This window comes from Passer domesticus, chromosome 2 (assembly GCF_036417665.1).
Source record: "Passer domesticus isolate bPasDom1 chromosome 2, bPasDom1.hap1, whole genome shotgun sequence".
Lineage (NCBI taxonomy): Eukaryota > Metazoa > Chordata > Aves > Passeriformes > Passeridae > Passer > Passer domesticus.
Window position 1 is genome coordinate 13,717,619 of NC_087475.1, and position 16,562 is coordinate 13,734,180.

The window sequence follows — 16,562 nt, forward strand, 5'->3', positions numbered from 1 at the left end:
AACCATCTTATCTAGTGTGATCATTTTGAGGGCTGATTTCACGTCAGTTTGAAAACAGGAATCTGCCATTTGGCTGATATATCCAAATCTATGCATTTAAATAAATGTCATGAGTTTTTCAATTCAGAAAGTGTCCTGGTTTCAACTGGGATAGAATTACTTTTCTTCCCCGTAGCTGGTCCAGTGCTGTGTTTGGGATTTAGGATGAGAACAATGCTGACAACACACCGATGTTTGGTTGTTGCTGGGCAGTGTTTACACTAAGTCAAGGGCTTTTCATCTTCTCACCCCATCCTGCCAGCAGGGAGGCTGCAGGGCACAAAGAGATGGGAGGGAGCACAGCCAGAACAGCTGATCCCAGCTGGGCAAAGGGATATTCCACACCAAAAAATGTCATGCCTGGTGTATAGGTTAGGGTGAAAGGTGGCAGAGGGTGGCTGCTCAGGTAATGGATGGGGATCACTGAGTGGGTGCAGAGCAATTTCATTGTGTATCACTGGCTTTTGTAATGCAATTATTTTATCAGTAGAAGAAGGAGTAATAATATTCTTTTTCTATCCGTCTCTGTGCTGTTATACTTCCTTTATCTCACCCCAGGATTTTTTCCCCCAATTCTCTCCCCCATTCTGCTGGGAAGACAAGTGAGCAAGCAGCTGTGTGGGATTTAACTGTCTGCATGTTAAACCACAGTAGAAAGTTTGACAGTTCTCATTAGATATTCTTACATCAATTTTTAGATGTTTGCTTTAAAAATTTAAAAAAGAAGACAACACACACATAAAATACAATTTTTCTGAAATCCTGGCCAGAAAGCATAATACAAATGCTCTGTTTATGATCTGTCACCCTTTTTAGAGGGTTCATTTTGTATTTGCTTTCCCTTTTCATGTGCTAATGTTAAGCAACTATGGAAAAAATATTCAAAACTATGTTTCAAAAAGCTTTATAAATCTTATTTTTAGTCTATACATGCAAAAGAAGAAATTGTACACCTATCCACTCTTGGAGTGATATGGCCAAATTTTAGTTCAGGAAATAGGCTAGAAAAATAAATCTAAGACAAGGAGATAGCAGAAGCTATCTAATGACAAACATAACATTCTGAAATACTCACACACTTACTGTGAGCAGATAGTAAGGCTGAATACTTTTAATAAATTATTCATTCTTAATTACATATTCATCTGCTGTAGAAATCTACTGTGATCAGTAATCTCTTTCCTTGAAGTAAATTAGTACCTTGTTAAGTCGGCTTCCTCTACAGCGAAGACCTGACCTTGCATGTCCTGAGGATTGTGACAGTCAGAGAAAAATTCAGTTATGTCTTGTCATTTACTCAACCAGCACCTGCCAGGAGGAATAAATACACAAAACACAAGCAGATTTTCAAGGGAGGGGACTAAACAAACAAACAAAAAAACAAACAAACAAATATTTGATGAGGAAATGAAAACATAGGAAATTATGAGTATGAAATCTCATTTCCATCTGAGACACTGAGAGCAAAGGACATGAAGCCTGCCTAAATCTCAGGGACTGCAATCAGACTAGAGCATGGCCAGAGCTCAAGGGGAGCCCTTGCACTCTCTGCACTGCTTTCAGGAACATCTTCAGCAGGATACTGGAAAGGTGCCTGGAACAAAGTAGTACCAGCCAGCGGTCCAGGCTTCACCAAGGGGTGACTCAATCCTGCTTTAAAGTACATCATCATGCTGTCTTCCATTGAAGCAGTGAGAAAACCTGAGACAAGATTTTTTTTTTTTCTTGTCTTTTGAAAGATTTAATCTAGCTACACATCTCCCAAACCTGCTGGAATGGGTTCAGAGAAGGACAAGGAAGATCATCAGAGGAATGGAAAACCTCTCCATCCAAAGACAGGCTGAGACAGCTGGGGCTGTTCAGCTTGGAAAAGGGATGGCTTCAGGCAGACCTACAACCTTCCAGTACCTAAAAGGTTGCTTATTAAAAGGAGGGAGAGGGATTTTTTTTTTTTTTTTGGAAGTCAGATAGTAACAGAACAACGAGCACTGGTTTTAAACTGGAAAAGGACAGGTTTAGTTTGGATGTTAAGAAGAAATTCCTTTCTCAGAGAATGGTGAGGTGAGGCACTGGCACAGGTTGCTCAGAGAGGCTGTGGATGCCTCATCCCTGGGAGTGTTCAAGGCCAGGCTGGATGGGGCTCTGGGCATTCTGATCTAGTGAGTGGCATGCCTGCCCATAGTGGGGAGGTTGGAATAGATGAACTTTAAGATTCCTTCCGACCCTAACCAGTCTGTGATTCTATGAATCTGTGGTAAACCCAGTATTGGCCCCTGATCCTCCTTTGCATTAGTTTGGTGTCTGAGCAGCACTTGGCTTGTGAATTCTTCCTGGCTGGAACATGCTCAGGTCACACATCCAACAGAGCAGAGCAGCAGGCAGGAGCCCATGAGCAGGTGAGACAAGCCTGTACCCCACACAGTGTGCCACCACCCACCTGCCTTTGCAGGCTGTAACAGCCACCAGCTGCAGAACTGACCCTTGCATGCTGGGCAGAACCTCAAAAATGTGACCAAAACCCAAAAATAGCAAGTAAAAAATCTTGGTTAAGGCCACCTGCAAACTTCCATAAGTCATAATACAGTTCTGAGTCATCAGGCATCACTCTTTTGTATATTCCAAACAATAATGCTGTTTCTAATATTATTGTGGCAACCAAACGTCAAATTTCCTTTGGCTGAGAGAATAGACACCTTACTTGAGCAAATAACTACTTAAATCACATCATGATGGCAGTTTTGGGGATCAACCTGCTTCAGGATCTGAAGCAGAACACAGAGCTTTGTAATGTCTGTAATGTCTTCTGAATAAATTCTAGGGCAATGTTGCTTTCCCTTTAAGGTGATCTGAAAGTTATGAAGGTGCATTCTGAGCTCTCTCCTACATTAAAAGAAAAAAAAATCATTGCTGTTTCATTAGGTTAAACAAGGTGTAAAGGAGAGCAGAGTCAATTCCTTGGCTTTGTGAGTGTCAGACAACTTCACGCTTGAGAGGCATGAAATTAATGATTAATTAGTTCATTCACTCATTCCTTCCACAGGGAAACAGGTACCTAGGTCCCTGTAGTGCACAGTATAATGAAACAGCTCCTGCTCTGCTCAGTGCCAGAATACAGACCCCGGAGGATTCACTGCCTCCATATCCCTCCAGGGACTCTGGAGCTAAGCTGCCCTATTGTTCTGTAAGGAAGCTGCCAAACAGGCCATCAAACATGTGATAGCTGCTACTCTGTGTTGGCATCAGCCAAGACTGGAAAAAGGCAAAAAGCTTAAGAAAAGGCCTCGCACATGCAAAGCATAGTTGTGTCTGTGCTGCACCTACTAACCTGCAAAGGAATTGCTGCTGTTTCACTGTGTTACTATAAATCTTCCAAGGCTTTTAGGCAATTCCATTGCCTATTTTCACACCCTGGCTTATTGAGATAGCTGAGAACTGCAATGCTTGTTTGGGAGATAATTGTAACTGTCTCTAAACAGTGTTTTTTAAAGGCTGAGAAGTGTCAGCTTGAAAATTTTCAGGTGCTGATTTAAGGGGAAATCTCTTCTGGCAAAATGGTTTTATTCTCTTCCACTAAAGAGGGGAACTCTGTGCTGAGGTAATGGTTCTGAAAGCTTTCCAAAAATCCTTTTACTCCTTCCCTCCCAGTCTTTCTTTAAATATATGGCATTCAATCTGAAAAACTTCTGTATGAGAAATTTGTGCTTTCAGGTGCAGCATAATTTATAGTAACAAAATTTGTATTTACTGTTGAACTGGCAGCCCTGTAAAAGCTGATCAGAAAATAGGAAGTTAGAACAAATATGAAATAAGATCAAATACATGCAGTGGAAAAGTATTGCCTATAGCAGATTTACTACTTCTACCATCTCATAATAGAAAGTGTATATATTCCTTCTTTTCTACAAACTCACCATAATAATTTTTCTTATCATTTTTATGAGGCAAGTCCTCTATCATTTTCACAGTATAAAAACAAAACACAATATCATTTGGTTATATGTTTTAATGGAACTGACATTTAACAGAACCTTTTCTAAAATAGTTCCTGTCCAATATCCCTGTTGTTTTGTTCAAATACTGCCCATCCCTCCATTTGAATAAAAGTCCTGAGACCTCTTTATCTTTCATTAATCTCTTTCATTCACATGACACTTTTTTTTTCTGCCATTTCAAGCACTGCTCCAACCACACCTCCAGGCTCTCCCTTCCATTCAGTCCAAATCCAAACCTGAATCCTACTTCCCATCTTAGGTCTGGACTAAGACCCTGCCTCTGACCCACAAGACAAATGTTCTCTGAGCACAGAGAAAATCTCTTGCTCCCCTGACCTTCCTTTGGATGTCCATTTCCAACCACATTCACAACCACATCTCCAGGGTCTCTATTTAAAGAACTCTAAATTTAACCCTTAATCTACTTTTCAGCTCAGGCTCTTTGTGGCATGTGACCCACAAGGGTCTCGTTTTCATGAAACAATTTACCCATTTAGTATTGAATTTGTTTCCAGTAATCCAGCAATAAATATTCACCATCTCAGTTTTGGCTTCCCTTCTAGAGGGTCATGTTTATTCTACTTCTGAGCTGAGAGAATTTTTACTACTCTATCATTAATTATGAACAAACTCTGGCTTAACTTGAGCAATTAATAAAACTCAATCTTGACCATCTGTGAAATTCTGCTAATAAGCATCATGTCAAGCAATTATCCTTTAGACCAGCTAATCTAGGAGATTCTGTTGTGGCTGCAACTCTTAAAACATTTTAAAATACACAGCAAATACTAACTACAGGCCAAAAACTCTAGTGGAGGTATATCAATTTATACTTGCATAAATTGCTGTAATTTTACCAAGGAGAAATTAGAGAGAAACTTCAGAATCTTTGCAGTCATATAATTAAGTCATGGCAGTATTCACAGTTGTCTGAAGGTGAATAAAAAGTAATGAAGAGAGAGTATGAAAGACATTACTTAGCCATAGTTTCTAAGGTTAGAAAATTACTTCTGCTACCTATATTGCAGTGGAAGAATCAAGGAAGAAACCAAATACTTGAGTCAACATAAAACAAGCAAAAATCATCTTCACTGAAAATACAGGAATTTCCAACTTTAAGGATAAAAACTGGACTATATGTAGCAGGAGCTGCCTTAGGGAATGTCAAAAACTGTCTAAAATTGTTTTAACTGTTTGGGCAAATACTCAGGGGTGAAAGTTTTCTGGTTTCAAGCTGGCCACTGCCTCAAGCCAGCCCTGAGGTATGTGGGGGCTAGCTGGGATGTTCTTGCAGCACGAGAGGAATTCATGGATTGTGTGTGCTGGGTGTGCACAGACCTGACACCCACCTGCACCACAACCTTCAGTAAAGACGGAATTTGATTTTCATATTTATGAATGATTCATCATTTAAGTCCCATAGGTCTTGCCTGTTACTATCAGCAGCCTTTTCTACAGCTCTCCAAGTAAGGTTTCCTTTTTCCAAGTAAGGTGAAAGATTGTCTCAAATTCAAGCGATCTGTTCAATGTGTATGTTTATTTTCTAGTTTTCCATCTTCTACCATTGGCGGAATAGTCCAATGTCCCAGATTGCGCTTTTCCTTATTTAGTAGAATTCAATTTTTTTTTACTGTTATTGCATAATAGAGCCATTTTATGTGTATATAAGGGTGTTTTATATGGCAGTATATGTCCTCACAACCCTTTGTTTGCTTTCTTTGCATCTTTGAAAAGGGGAAGAACAAGAATAGAAAGTTTGGAAATCATGATCTGAAATAAGAGTAAAGAAATCAAGTTTATTTTCTGATGAGATTATTAAATAATTGCAGATGATAAGAGTAAATTAAATTAGCATTGACATTATCTGATTCCAGCTCTGAGTGGAGTAGATTACCCAATCTCTTGAAATCTCCATCAGTCCTGCCTTTTGCTTAATTTGAACAATATAATTCATTTTCATTTATCATCAAAACCATCACTGTATCAATGACACAAAACAGTACAATTAGAATCCCTTTTGGGAATCCCCTTTCTGAGACACAAACACACATTTTAGTTATACTAATTAATACACTTTTTGATAGATTAGAGTGTCTAACTCTCAAAATTAAAGCTCACTATTCATCAGTGCAATGTAGGCTAACAGCAAATTTTAGGGAAATTCCTAAAGTTGAAATAATGGTCATAAGGACTCATGCTCTTAAATTCTTTGGATACTTTTGAAAATCCTTGCCTCAATTTTCATTCCTGCAGTGTCGCAGTGACATCCAGTGGTCAGTAGGATTACTCTTAAATTGGGCTCCGACCCCACCAAAATTCAAGGGCGTCCTTGCCAGTGTATCATATGAGCTGATTCATGTGCTTCATGCCTGTGAGTTTTGACAGAACTGCTGCTTGATTAAGCACTGACTCAGCATTTGAAAAAGTCAGAAGGACTGTCAGAGGCAAAAGGAAGTTTCCCCATATTTCTTTATTATAGAACATCCTCCTTCCATAATTCCCTCTTTCCAGGATTCCTGATGAGCTGCAAATTGTTTAAGGCTGCCCCCAAATTTACATCCTGCCTAAATACTGATAAAAAGAACAATTAATCTGATGTTTGTAGTGTAGTAGCTGCCTGAACGTCTACCCTAATAGACTTAGACTAAAGCAGGACTCAGATCACCCAGATCTTGAGGTTCTGCAACAAACACAGATTAAAAACAAAAGAAACACAGCATGAAAACCAATCCATCAATATCAACTGCAAGACTAGGAGTCATTTTATGTGTGTGAGAGAGAGAGAATCATATCAAAAAGGCACAAACAGTGGGGGACAGAATCCCACAAAGGAATTCTCTTAAAAAGCCTTAGTAAAGGCTTCAGCTTACAGCCCACTCTGGGACTTTACCACTGCATCTTCAGAAGAGACAAAAGGGAAAAAGTAACCTGCAGGTGAGAGGGGACTCTAGTTGTCAAAGATGTGATAAAATAGGTGATAATAATAAAACCCATGGTGCCATGTCTGAAGTCACAACAGAGATGTCCTAGGGGACAAATGAAGGGGACATTTAAACTCCAGCTGGCAAAGTCAGACTGCTCATATCAAGCCATACTGCTCATGTTAAGCCCTTCTCCTTCTCCCAGGTGGACAGAGGAAGCCACAGGCACTCCACAACATAAAAAAAAGAAGCAGATATCAATGTGAAATGAGAGAAATTGAAGGTACCAGATATACTGACACTACCAGAGATAGCTTTTCTTTTTCGCTATAATCATTATAGCACAACCTTGCCTACACTCAGTGCTTATGGTACTCTGGGAAATACTTGTGTTTATTCATTTTTTAATTATTTCTTCTGAAATCTTGTTTAGTGACAAAGCTGGGATGAGTGATTTTGTTTAGAAGACATTCCACATAGGGAGCAGGAGGAGAGATGGGCAAAGGCTTAGGAAAAAAATGCCAAGGAGACTTAATAGCAGGGATTGGGAAAGTGGAGTGGGAGAGAAGGAGGGACAGGCTGGAGATATGATCTCTGCTGTTGAAGGAAGAAAAGGAAGAAAACAGTTGTGATGGTAGATATTTGGGCTTTCAGGCAAGAGAAGAGTGAAAAATAAAGGCAGAATGGGCACCTTCAACAGTCAAAAATACCATGATAGGGAAAATTAATCCAAACAGATGGAGGAAGAAGGGAGGGAAGGAGGAAAATCAGTGTGGAAGCAGGCAGTGCAAAGAAGAAAGAGTATAACTTTAAGAAGAAAAAAAGAGAACTTATCCCAAAAAATGTGTGTTACTTCAGAATATGAATAGAGTAAGAAACATGGAAACACAGCACAAAAAATATCCAGGTTCATAAGGATTTTACAGAGTATATGATGTGAGAGAAAAACTGGAATCTTAGTTAGAACCACAAAATAGTTGAGGTTGGGAGTAACCTCAGGAGGTGACATGGCTCAACCACCTGCTCAAGCTCACCCACCTACAGACACCTGCCCAGCACCATGTATGGACAGCTTTTGGATATCTTCAGGGAGGAAGATCTCACAACCTTCCTGGGCAACATCTGCTCAGTCTCCTTCACAGTAAAAAAATGGTTCCTGATGTTCAGAGGGAGCCTTTTGTGTTTCAGTATTGCCTGTCACCTCTGATCCTGTCACGGGGCCCCACTGATATCACCCTTCCTTCGCACATTGAGATTCCCCACTGAGACTTTGTTCTCTACGCTGAACTGTCCCGGCTCTCTCTGTCTACCCCCACAGGTCCCTGTCTCTCCTATGTGGAGCCCTGAGCTGGACACAGCACTCCAGGAGTGGCCCACCAGTGCTGAGAGAGGAGGATCACCTCCCTCAACCTGCTGTCAACGCTCTGCCTGCAGCAGATAAGCATCCCTCTCACCCTCCCTGCAGCAAGGACACACTGGGGACTGATGTTCAACTTGGTGTTCACTAGGACCCCACAAGTTCTTTCCTGTCAAACTTATTTCCAGCTGAGCAGCCCCCAGCATATAATGGTGCCTTGGATTGTTCTTCCCCAGGTGCAGGACTGCATTTCTCCTTGCTGAACTTCATGAGGTTCCTGTCATCCCATTTCTTCAGCCTGATGAAGCCTCTCTGGATGGCAGCACCTATCAGCCATTCCCCCCAGGTTTGTGTCATCTTCAGACTTGCTGAGGGCACAACCTTCCCCATCATTAACACAGATCTTAAACAGGACTGGACCCAGTATTGACCCCTGGATTACACTGATGGTTACTGGCCTCCAATTTCACGTCACTATCATCACCCTCTGGGCCCATCCACTCAGCCAGTTTATAATCCTCCTCACTGTCTGCCCATCCAACCCATATTTCATCAGCTTGTCTGTGAGGATCTCATGGGAGACCTTACTGAAATTAATGTCAGCAACATCCACTGCCTTCCTCTCATCTACCAAACCAGAAGTTTACCAAGTTGGTCAAGCAGGAGTTATTACTGCATTCTCAGCAGTGTTAGAATATGCTCTGTGACTAGTTTATTCACTCATAATATGAATATATCAATAATTATTCTCCTCACAATGGTCCTGTATTAATTAACATTTGAATATATGCCTTAAGATCTCCAGAATAATGCTGCTACTCTAGTTATGTAAGAAATTATTGATTCTGTTTTCAAATGTTCTTTATATAGCTTGGCTTTATAAATCTTTCAAGTATCAAATCCTTAGAACAGCTGTAAAGTAAGATACATACATAAAATAAAATAATGATGTAAAACTTCTCAGACTTCTCTTAAATAAATGCACTTTTAATAACTAAACGGTGAAATTCAAGGTTTTATCATCACATCTTTAATTTTAGAATGTGATATTACCTATCCTTTGTCAAATGAATCTTAACTTTCTATTAAACATTCAAAGGTGTCAATATTGTCAGTATAATTATCAGGCATGTATCAACTCACAGCAAAACACCACCAATCACTCAGCAAAACGGTAGTTCTAGAATATTTAAAAGTTTGGAAATGATTTTCCAGTTGCTTGATTTTGCAATATCACTGAGGAAATAATTATTTTCTGCTGTAATCACAATTAGCTTTGCAAAAGATTAATAGCAAAACCAGCATGCCTCTCCCTCATCTTCCTTCACAGGAATTTCTTGCTGTAAGACAGTTATATTGGAATATCAGGGAACAGTAAAGGTTACAGAGGGAAAAGACTGTAGTGGGCCATATACAGGTTTCACTTTCTGGATTCCTACAGATTTCATCAAAAGATTTTCTCATCCATTTTCAAAGCTGCACAAAAGATTAGTGTCAGAGGCAGCACTGTGACTGGAGAAAGCATGGTGTCAAAGCTCCTTAACTAAACTAACAGATGAAAACTCCTTTTGGGAACTGTGGTAGTTTGGGAGATATAATGAGTTTTACTGCAGTTCCTGGAAGGAAAATTTCTGTGAGCAACATTATTTTCAGCTCCTGTACTTTGAAGAATTACTGCTTTTTTTCTTCATTCAGTAAATTCCTGTCATCAACTTTCTCTTCCTGCCAGTTTCACTCACTGCCATGACAACATGTAAGGTCTTCATGGGGTAGACATCTATGTAAGGTGTAGAGGTTCCCCTCTAGCACCATCTCCTCTGCTGTGCCTTGATAAAGCATTCCCACAGGAAATCACTAATTCTTATCACTCTGAATACCAGTTAAAGGGGTCTATAATTGTTGGACTAAAGAAACATAGAGTTTAAACTGTGTTAGGGGGTTTGTAAAAACAGACATGCCAGATATTTGAAAGAGGATATTTCTTTGATGAAACATATGATTAACTGTCATTGGCTTATACATCTCATTGCAGCCTTTAGAATTGCAAAGAAGAAGAAGGTGTTTTGTTAAAACAGGAGGGTGAGCACTGATTGTGCACAGAGGACTGCCCAGAAGAGGTAAGAGTCAGGATAAATGACTTGCTGCCATCTATTGACCATGCACCTTTAAGTGTCCAAGATCTTCAGTAAGAAGAGGAAAAGACAGTAAAATCTTGCAGCACAGTCAGTACAGGGAAGCCAGCCTCTGTGTGACAACAAATATTTGTCAGAATAATTTGTAGCTGCTCTATTCCTGTGTTAGCACATTCCCGAATTTTTGCTAAAAGCTAGTGCCAGCTGTTTGCACATTGCCTTTCTCGATGTTTGAGATTTAGAACAGCCATCTCTCTTCCACATCAGAGTATGTAAGAAATGAAGCAGTCTACTTTCAAGGACATCACAGTGACTCCAGGAAAGCTTGATAAATGACTTTGTATAGATTGTTGCTCATGTCTAACTCTGTCCCCTTCCCTAAAACAAAATGAAGTAAACTAGCATCATAGCTTCCCACCCAGAATTATGGCCATGTCTCTGCATGAACCCCTTTTTTATGTCTTTATTTACCAAGGCTTTAAAATAACAAAATCACTTCTTTATTTAAAAAATTGTGTCCTTGGAATAACAGACTTAGGCATGATTTCTGATAGAGCAATAGCTCCTCTACATGATAGCTAACATTTGCAGCAAGAAACAGAAGCCCATCCATCCTGGGGGTTTCCATTAGAGAGACAAGCACTGCTGTAAGAAATTGATTCATTTTTTGCATCTTTGAGGTACTCCATTTAAACAATGTTTTGTTGTCTTTACTGATAAAGCATTGTAAAGTAACAGAATAAAAAATAACTATTTCCTTTAAAATTTGAGCAAACAAATTTCTCAGGATACAATTATGCATCAGTCAAGCTGTCTTCTATAAAGAGCAAGTTAAGGTCATCAGCAAGTTGAGACAATAATTTTTTCCCAATAAACATTTCTTCTGACAACTGTCAGCTCCAGCAAGGGTGCTCACTATCCCTCCTGGTTCATCCTACCTCGGTCTGCATCTACAGATGAATAGTGGCACAACAGACCAAGCAACACTGATTTTATACCAACAGTCAAAAAACTAAGTAGCTATGATTGTTTCCTTCACACTGTTACATCAGAGATAATGATGGACCACATCTTGACCTCAGTAACACTCATCTTCACCCAAAGGAATACCCAGGCCTTCATCACAACACAAACACAAGCAGAATTTGTCCTTTTAATTAAAGCCTCTGAGTTTGCGTACTGCTGAAGTCAGTAAAGGTGAAAGGCATGAAAAGCAGCACAAAGGGGCAGAAAATCTGACTCAGACCTCACCAATCCAGGTACGTATTTCACAGCATGTTGTAACCAATGTTACAAAGAGACAAATACACAGAATTTTCTACAATGGGAAGATTCCAGAGGAAAATAATAGTAGTGCACAGTACAAAGGATTACTCAACCTGCAAAAACCATTTCCACTGACCAGAATGGATGCATATTGTGACATCAATAGTTGGGAAAACAAGGAAAATTGAGGGTTTAGTACTTCATGTGCCTGAAGTTTAGCAAGTGTTGTTATCCCATCCATCACATGTGAACTATTGAATGAAGCAACTATGAATGTGTGAAACATGGAAGACTTCAATATTTGGCTTCATTTTGTGCTACAGATCATAAGCACCTAGTCCATAAATCACTCTCCCTGTTGCATGTACAATGCAGTTAAGAAAGCAGAAACCCTCTTTCTCCCATCCAACCTTTAAGTTTATGCAGAACACTTCAGGGCACATTGAGTGATTGAAATAATTTCTCTTGGCACAATTGTCTTGTTTTCCATCCTTCATCCTGTTCCATAAACTGGTCAGTCCATGCATTAGTGCCTCTCAACATCTTTGAGTACATCTGACCTCTTCCTCCAGTCAGCTGCAAATGTTGCCTTCCCTGGTGAACAAAAATAGAAATGTTCCTCTTTGTAAATGGAAGATAAAGTCCAAGTTTCCAATTTTATAGCACTCTACCAATTCCCCTGATTTCAGCAGACAAATAAGGAACTCAAACCAGTTTTCATCCTCCAAAAACAGATGGTCAAAGATGAGTCTCCAGAGATGGAGAGATGCTATCATAGCTAAATACAGATTAGTTTAAAAGCCTCCAAGAGTCACAGCAAGCAGCAGCTTTAAAAAACAGTCATGTGCCACTAAAACATACTTGGCAGCACACACTCACTGCTTCCCAAAGCCTGCATTATGGGATGGTTCTTGGGAGGCACAGCTGGAAAAGAATTACCCTTTCCCAGCTCTCTGCCAGTCCTAGAAGGTGTGTATTTTTCTCTCAGCCACCTGAGTGGCCTCAAAGGAGCAAACCTCTCCAAGTGTGGGATTTGGTCCTGTAAATTTTGATTCCTAGCCAATAAGCTGAACTATAAGCAATAAGTAGCACATATTTATGGGGAACCTGCCAAAGATAGCAAAACTGTCAGTAAAATTACCTGCTTTGGTCTATCAGCAGCTTCACCTACATAGTCAGAAATCTCTCAGTGTTTATGCTACACACATTTGAGGTAATTTTTTTTTTTTTTTTACCAGAAAGGCACAAGGCACCCCAGTGTTCAGAAACATCATCAGCTTGGTCTCAGCTAGCAAAAGAACATGATCATTTTATGACTCATGAAAAGTGCTGTTCCTTTAATTTGCTCTCTTTGGAAGTCCTCCATGCTGTGGAGGTTTCACTGCTATAACAAAAAGTGAGTCCCCAATTGCCATAGCACCTGAGAGCAGTAGGAAGAAGCCATTTATATGCACCTTTATAAGAACCCAGCCTGTGTTATATAACAGAGCACAGAGATGCTGTACAGAATACACAGCAAACCAGTTCAGTTCATACCTGAGAAAAAGCTTCATTTCTGAGTGACTGGGCTTAAAAACATCAATACATACACTTGAATACCCTATACATTTACTTTTCTTAGATAATGCTTAGTAGCACAGCTGTCAAAAATGGTTATAATTTAAAGTGAGCATTCAGAATGTAATGTTCTGTATCAGTACCACTGCTAAGGCTAAATTTTAGGTGATAATTATAATGTTGATCATCTGTGATGAAAGCGTATCATAAAAAACTACTCAAAAACCAAACAATTAATGCTTAAAACCAAAATTCTTTACAAAACTGTCATAAAGAAAATATAAACATTAAATCTTTACTTGGAACCAAGAAATTTACTTTGTAAAATGCTCAAAAACAGAACTCAGAAATTAATTGGTATTTAAGGTATTGTTTTTTAATTCCTGAATTAATTTAATGAAATTCTGCATCAGAGAAAAGAAAAAACAGGAAGGGAGGAATATTAACACAGAATTATTAAATCGTAGAATCATAGAAACATATATGTTGGAAAACCTGTAAGATCATTGAGTCCAACTGCTAACCCAGCACCACCAATAAACCATACCCACAAATGCCACCTCTACACATCTTTCAAATACCTCCAGGAATGTCAACTCCACCACTTCCTTTGGCAGTCTCTTCCAATGCCTGGAAAATCTACTAGTGAAAAAAATTTTCTTAGCAGCTGAATTCAACCTTCCCTGGTGATACTTGAGGCCATCTCATCTCACCCTGTCATTTGCTACTTGTGATAAGACATATTCAGACATACTCCCCCTTCTGATTTAATTTCAATGAGAGGTGAAAATTTGATTCAAAATGTTTACTATTTGGCCATCCTTCACCTCTAAAGTGTAAAATATTGCCTGTGCCAGAAATTTGTTCTGGAAACATTAGTCCCTATGGCTTATATACTGTTCAATTCCTCTTATCCTGAAACATCAGGAGATGGAAAAGACTGTCCCTAATTTTAAAATATAGTCAGGACATAGCCAGCAAACAAAGACACAATAAGTGAGCACCAGGAAAGCTCAGGGGCCCTAGACTAGATACCACTGGACTGGAAGAGACTTCAATGCACAGCTAAACCTGGGGAATTTGATGGTCCTGCTTAATATGAACTATGGCCTAAAAATCTGAGCCTTAATGCATGCCACTAATGGGTGAAGGGGGCATAATCAAGGCAAAAGCAGTTATTAGCTATTGGAATCCTCTACTCTCTTCCTACTTGGTAAATAGCATAGATACAGCTGTACTGAAAGCCTTTTATTGGGCAATAAACAGTGGCTTTTTACAGTAGAGCCTCGAGGTGTTCATAACTTTATTCCAGTATATAATATTTGTATGGATTTATCTCATACATAAATTCCTAATCTACAGAACAGGAATTTGTAAATTCTCATGTTGACCAGCAGGTGATTCTTACTAAAGAAATAGCTCTCCCTGGTTAATTAAGTGATCTATCATGGCACTGAGTTTGACTCACTTTATTTTATCTGATAGAAGATCTTATTTGTTTCAGATTTAATGGGTGAGAAATAATCCAGTATCTTCTCCATCTCCAGTGACAAAAAAAGGACAGATGGTTTATTTAAGAAATACATTTAATTCAAACAAACAAAAAATCAACCAAAAAACCCAAAACAACAAAACACAGAATGAAGTATCAAAGTATAAATCACAAACAGAATTTATGCAGAGAAAATGATGTTATTGCAAAAGAAACAAAAAATCAAAGACTCATCTCCAGTAGCTAATATAATGTAAGTGCTATTCAGAGAGAATTTACTGTTTTTCTACAAGTACTAGAGCACCTCCATGCACAGTCTGAACCTATATTCTACTGAGAGTGCCTCCATGAATAAAGCCCCCTTGTCCACTGAGCTGAGCAGCAGGAGATACCAGTTCTGAGCATGTAGACAGGTTATCTGTTTGACAACAGCTCACAAAATGTAGCAGACACAAATTACTACTTTGGTACTTACTGTCATAAGAGTTACTGCAAAGGCAAATTATTTGGTAACCCTGCACATATGATTATAGCACCATGTTAGAAGCAATCTCATTACAAAAGAAATGCTTCCTTGATCGTAATCCTCCCCTTGCCGATACTCCTGACCCTGTTTTGGGAGGGGTGTAGCACTTAGTGGAATAAAGTTAGCATTCTTTACAGACTGATGGCAAACTGGTTTTTACAGGTAACAATGTCATTCTTGAGATACATGAACATATGAAAATATATTTTTCAATATTTTGGAAATATGATGTTTTGTTACTTTGGCACTTGAGTAGACAAAAACAGGCTTACACATTTCAGGTCTGATTCTTGGATCAGTCACAATGTGATTTTAATTCTCTTCCAAACGTGGCAGTTGGGAACTGCTTTGGCTTACAACATGAGATGGAGAAACCTGAGGTTAAAAAGCAAAGGTTGCTCTCATTTACACTGGTGACAGTTTCCAGGCAGAGCTAGGTTAAGTGCAAGACTAAGAGGAAAACAAATGATATCTGCACCCAATGTGTCAGGAACATCAACATCAGGTCTGGCACACCTGAAAATAGAGCTCAGAATTGGCCAGAAATTCAATACCATTCAAGACTAGTTTCTCAGTTACATGCCAGGCACTGTTTTCACTTGTCAGGACATTATTTAGCTTTGAAATACTGTGAACATTTAAATATATAGACCAAAAAAATACAATTATTTAAATCCCATTCATCTTTGCAGTACTTCCTGTCATCAGGACATAAAATAAAGCAGGAAGATGGGACAGTAACAATGACGAAACACAGCTTACTGCCTGCCTTAAAAAGACTGCTGAATTTGACAGCAGCAGACTAGCCAAAAATTTGCACATAAACTATTAGATTAGGATCATTTCTGAAAGCTAGGTAAAAAGGATCATTGTCAAAAAAATCTTGGAAAGCGTCCACATATTTGACAAAAAAGATGAGATTTATTTACCTCTGTGGATAAGGGACTGCTCTTACAAGTTGAGTCAGCATGAAAGCAATCTGAGGCACAATGCTCAAAAAGTGTGGAAAAAAACCATTCTTTGTAGTCCCAGAAAAGGTGCCTGTACAGGTGTGTGTGTGTGCATAATGTTATTGTTCTGCAAATTCTCCCAGGAATTCTGGGATGATGGGAGGAGAGAGGTGGCAACCCCCACTCTACCCTGTGCTGTTGCAGCTTTATCTTGAGTTCTGCATGTAGTTTTGGGCACCAAGATACAAGAAAGGTAAAAAGTTATTAGAGAGCAACCAAAGGAAGGTTAAAAGGTGCTGAAGGGTCTAGAGGGAAAATGAGCAGCATATG

At 39.2% G+C, this 16,562-nt stretch overlaps 1 long non-coding RNA gene across 8 annotated transcripts in view; it reads right to left on the reverse strand.

Moving 5' to 3' along the window:
• Nucleotides 1-1,251: 1,251 nt before the first annotated feature.
• The window catches only part of LOC135293364 (uncharacterized), a 34,574-nt gene continuing 19,263 nt past the window's right edge, over nt 1,252-16,562 (reverse strand). For 2 of the 8 annotated variants that reach the window (XR_010355457.1, XR_010355455.1), the window contains one exon: nt 9,392-12,301. This is a non-coding gene — a long non-coding RNA (uncharacterized LOC135293364). Of the gene's footprint in view, nt 1,348-6,046; nt 12,302-15,554; nt 15,658-16,562 lie in introns of those variants that run through there. The other 6 variants (XR_010355454.1, XR_010355456.1, XR_010355459.1 and 3 more) reach the window with 6 other exon arrangements.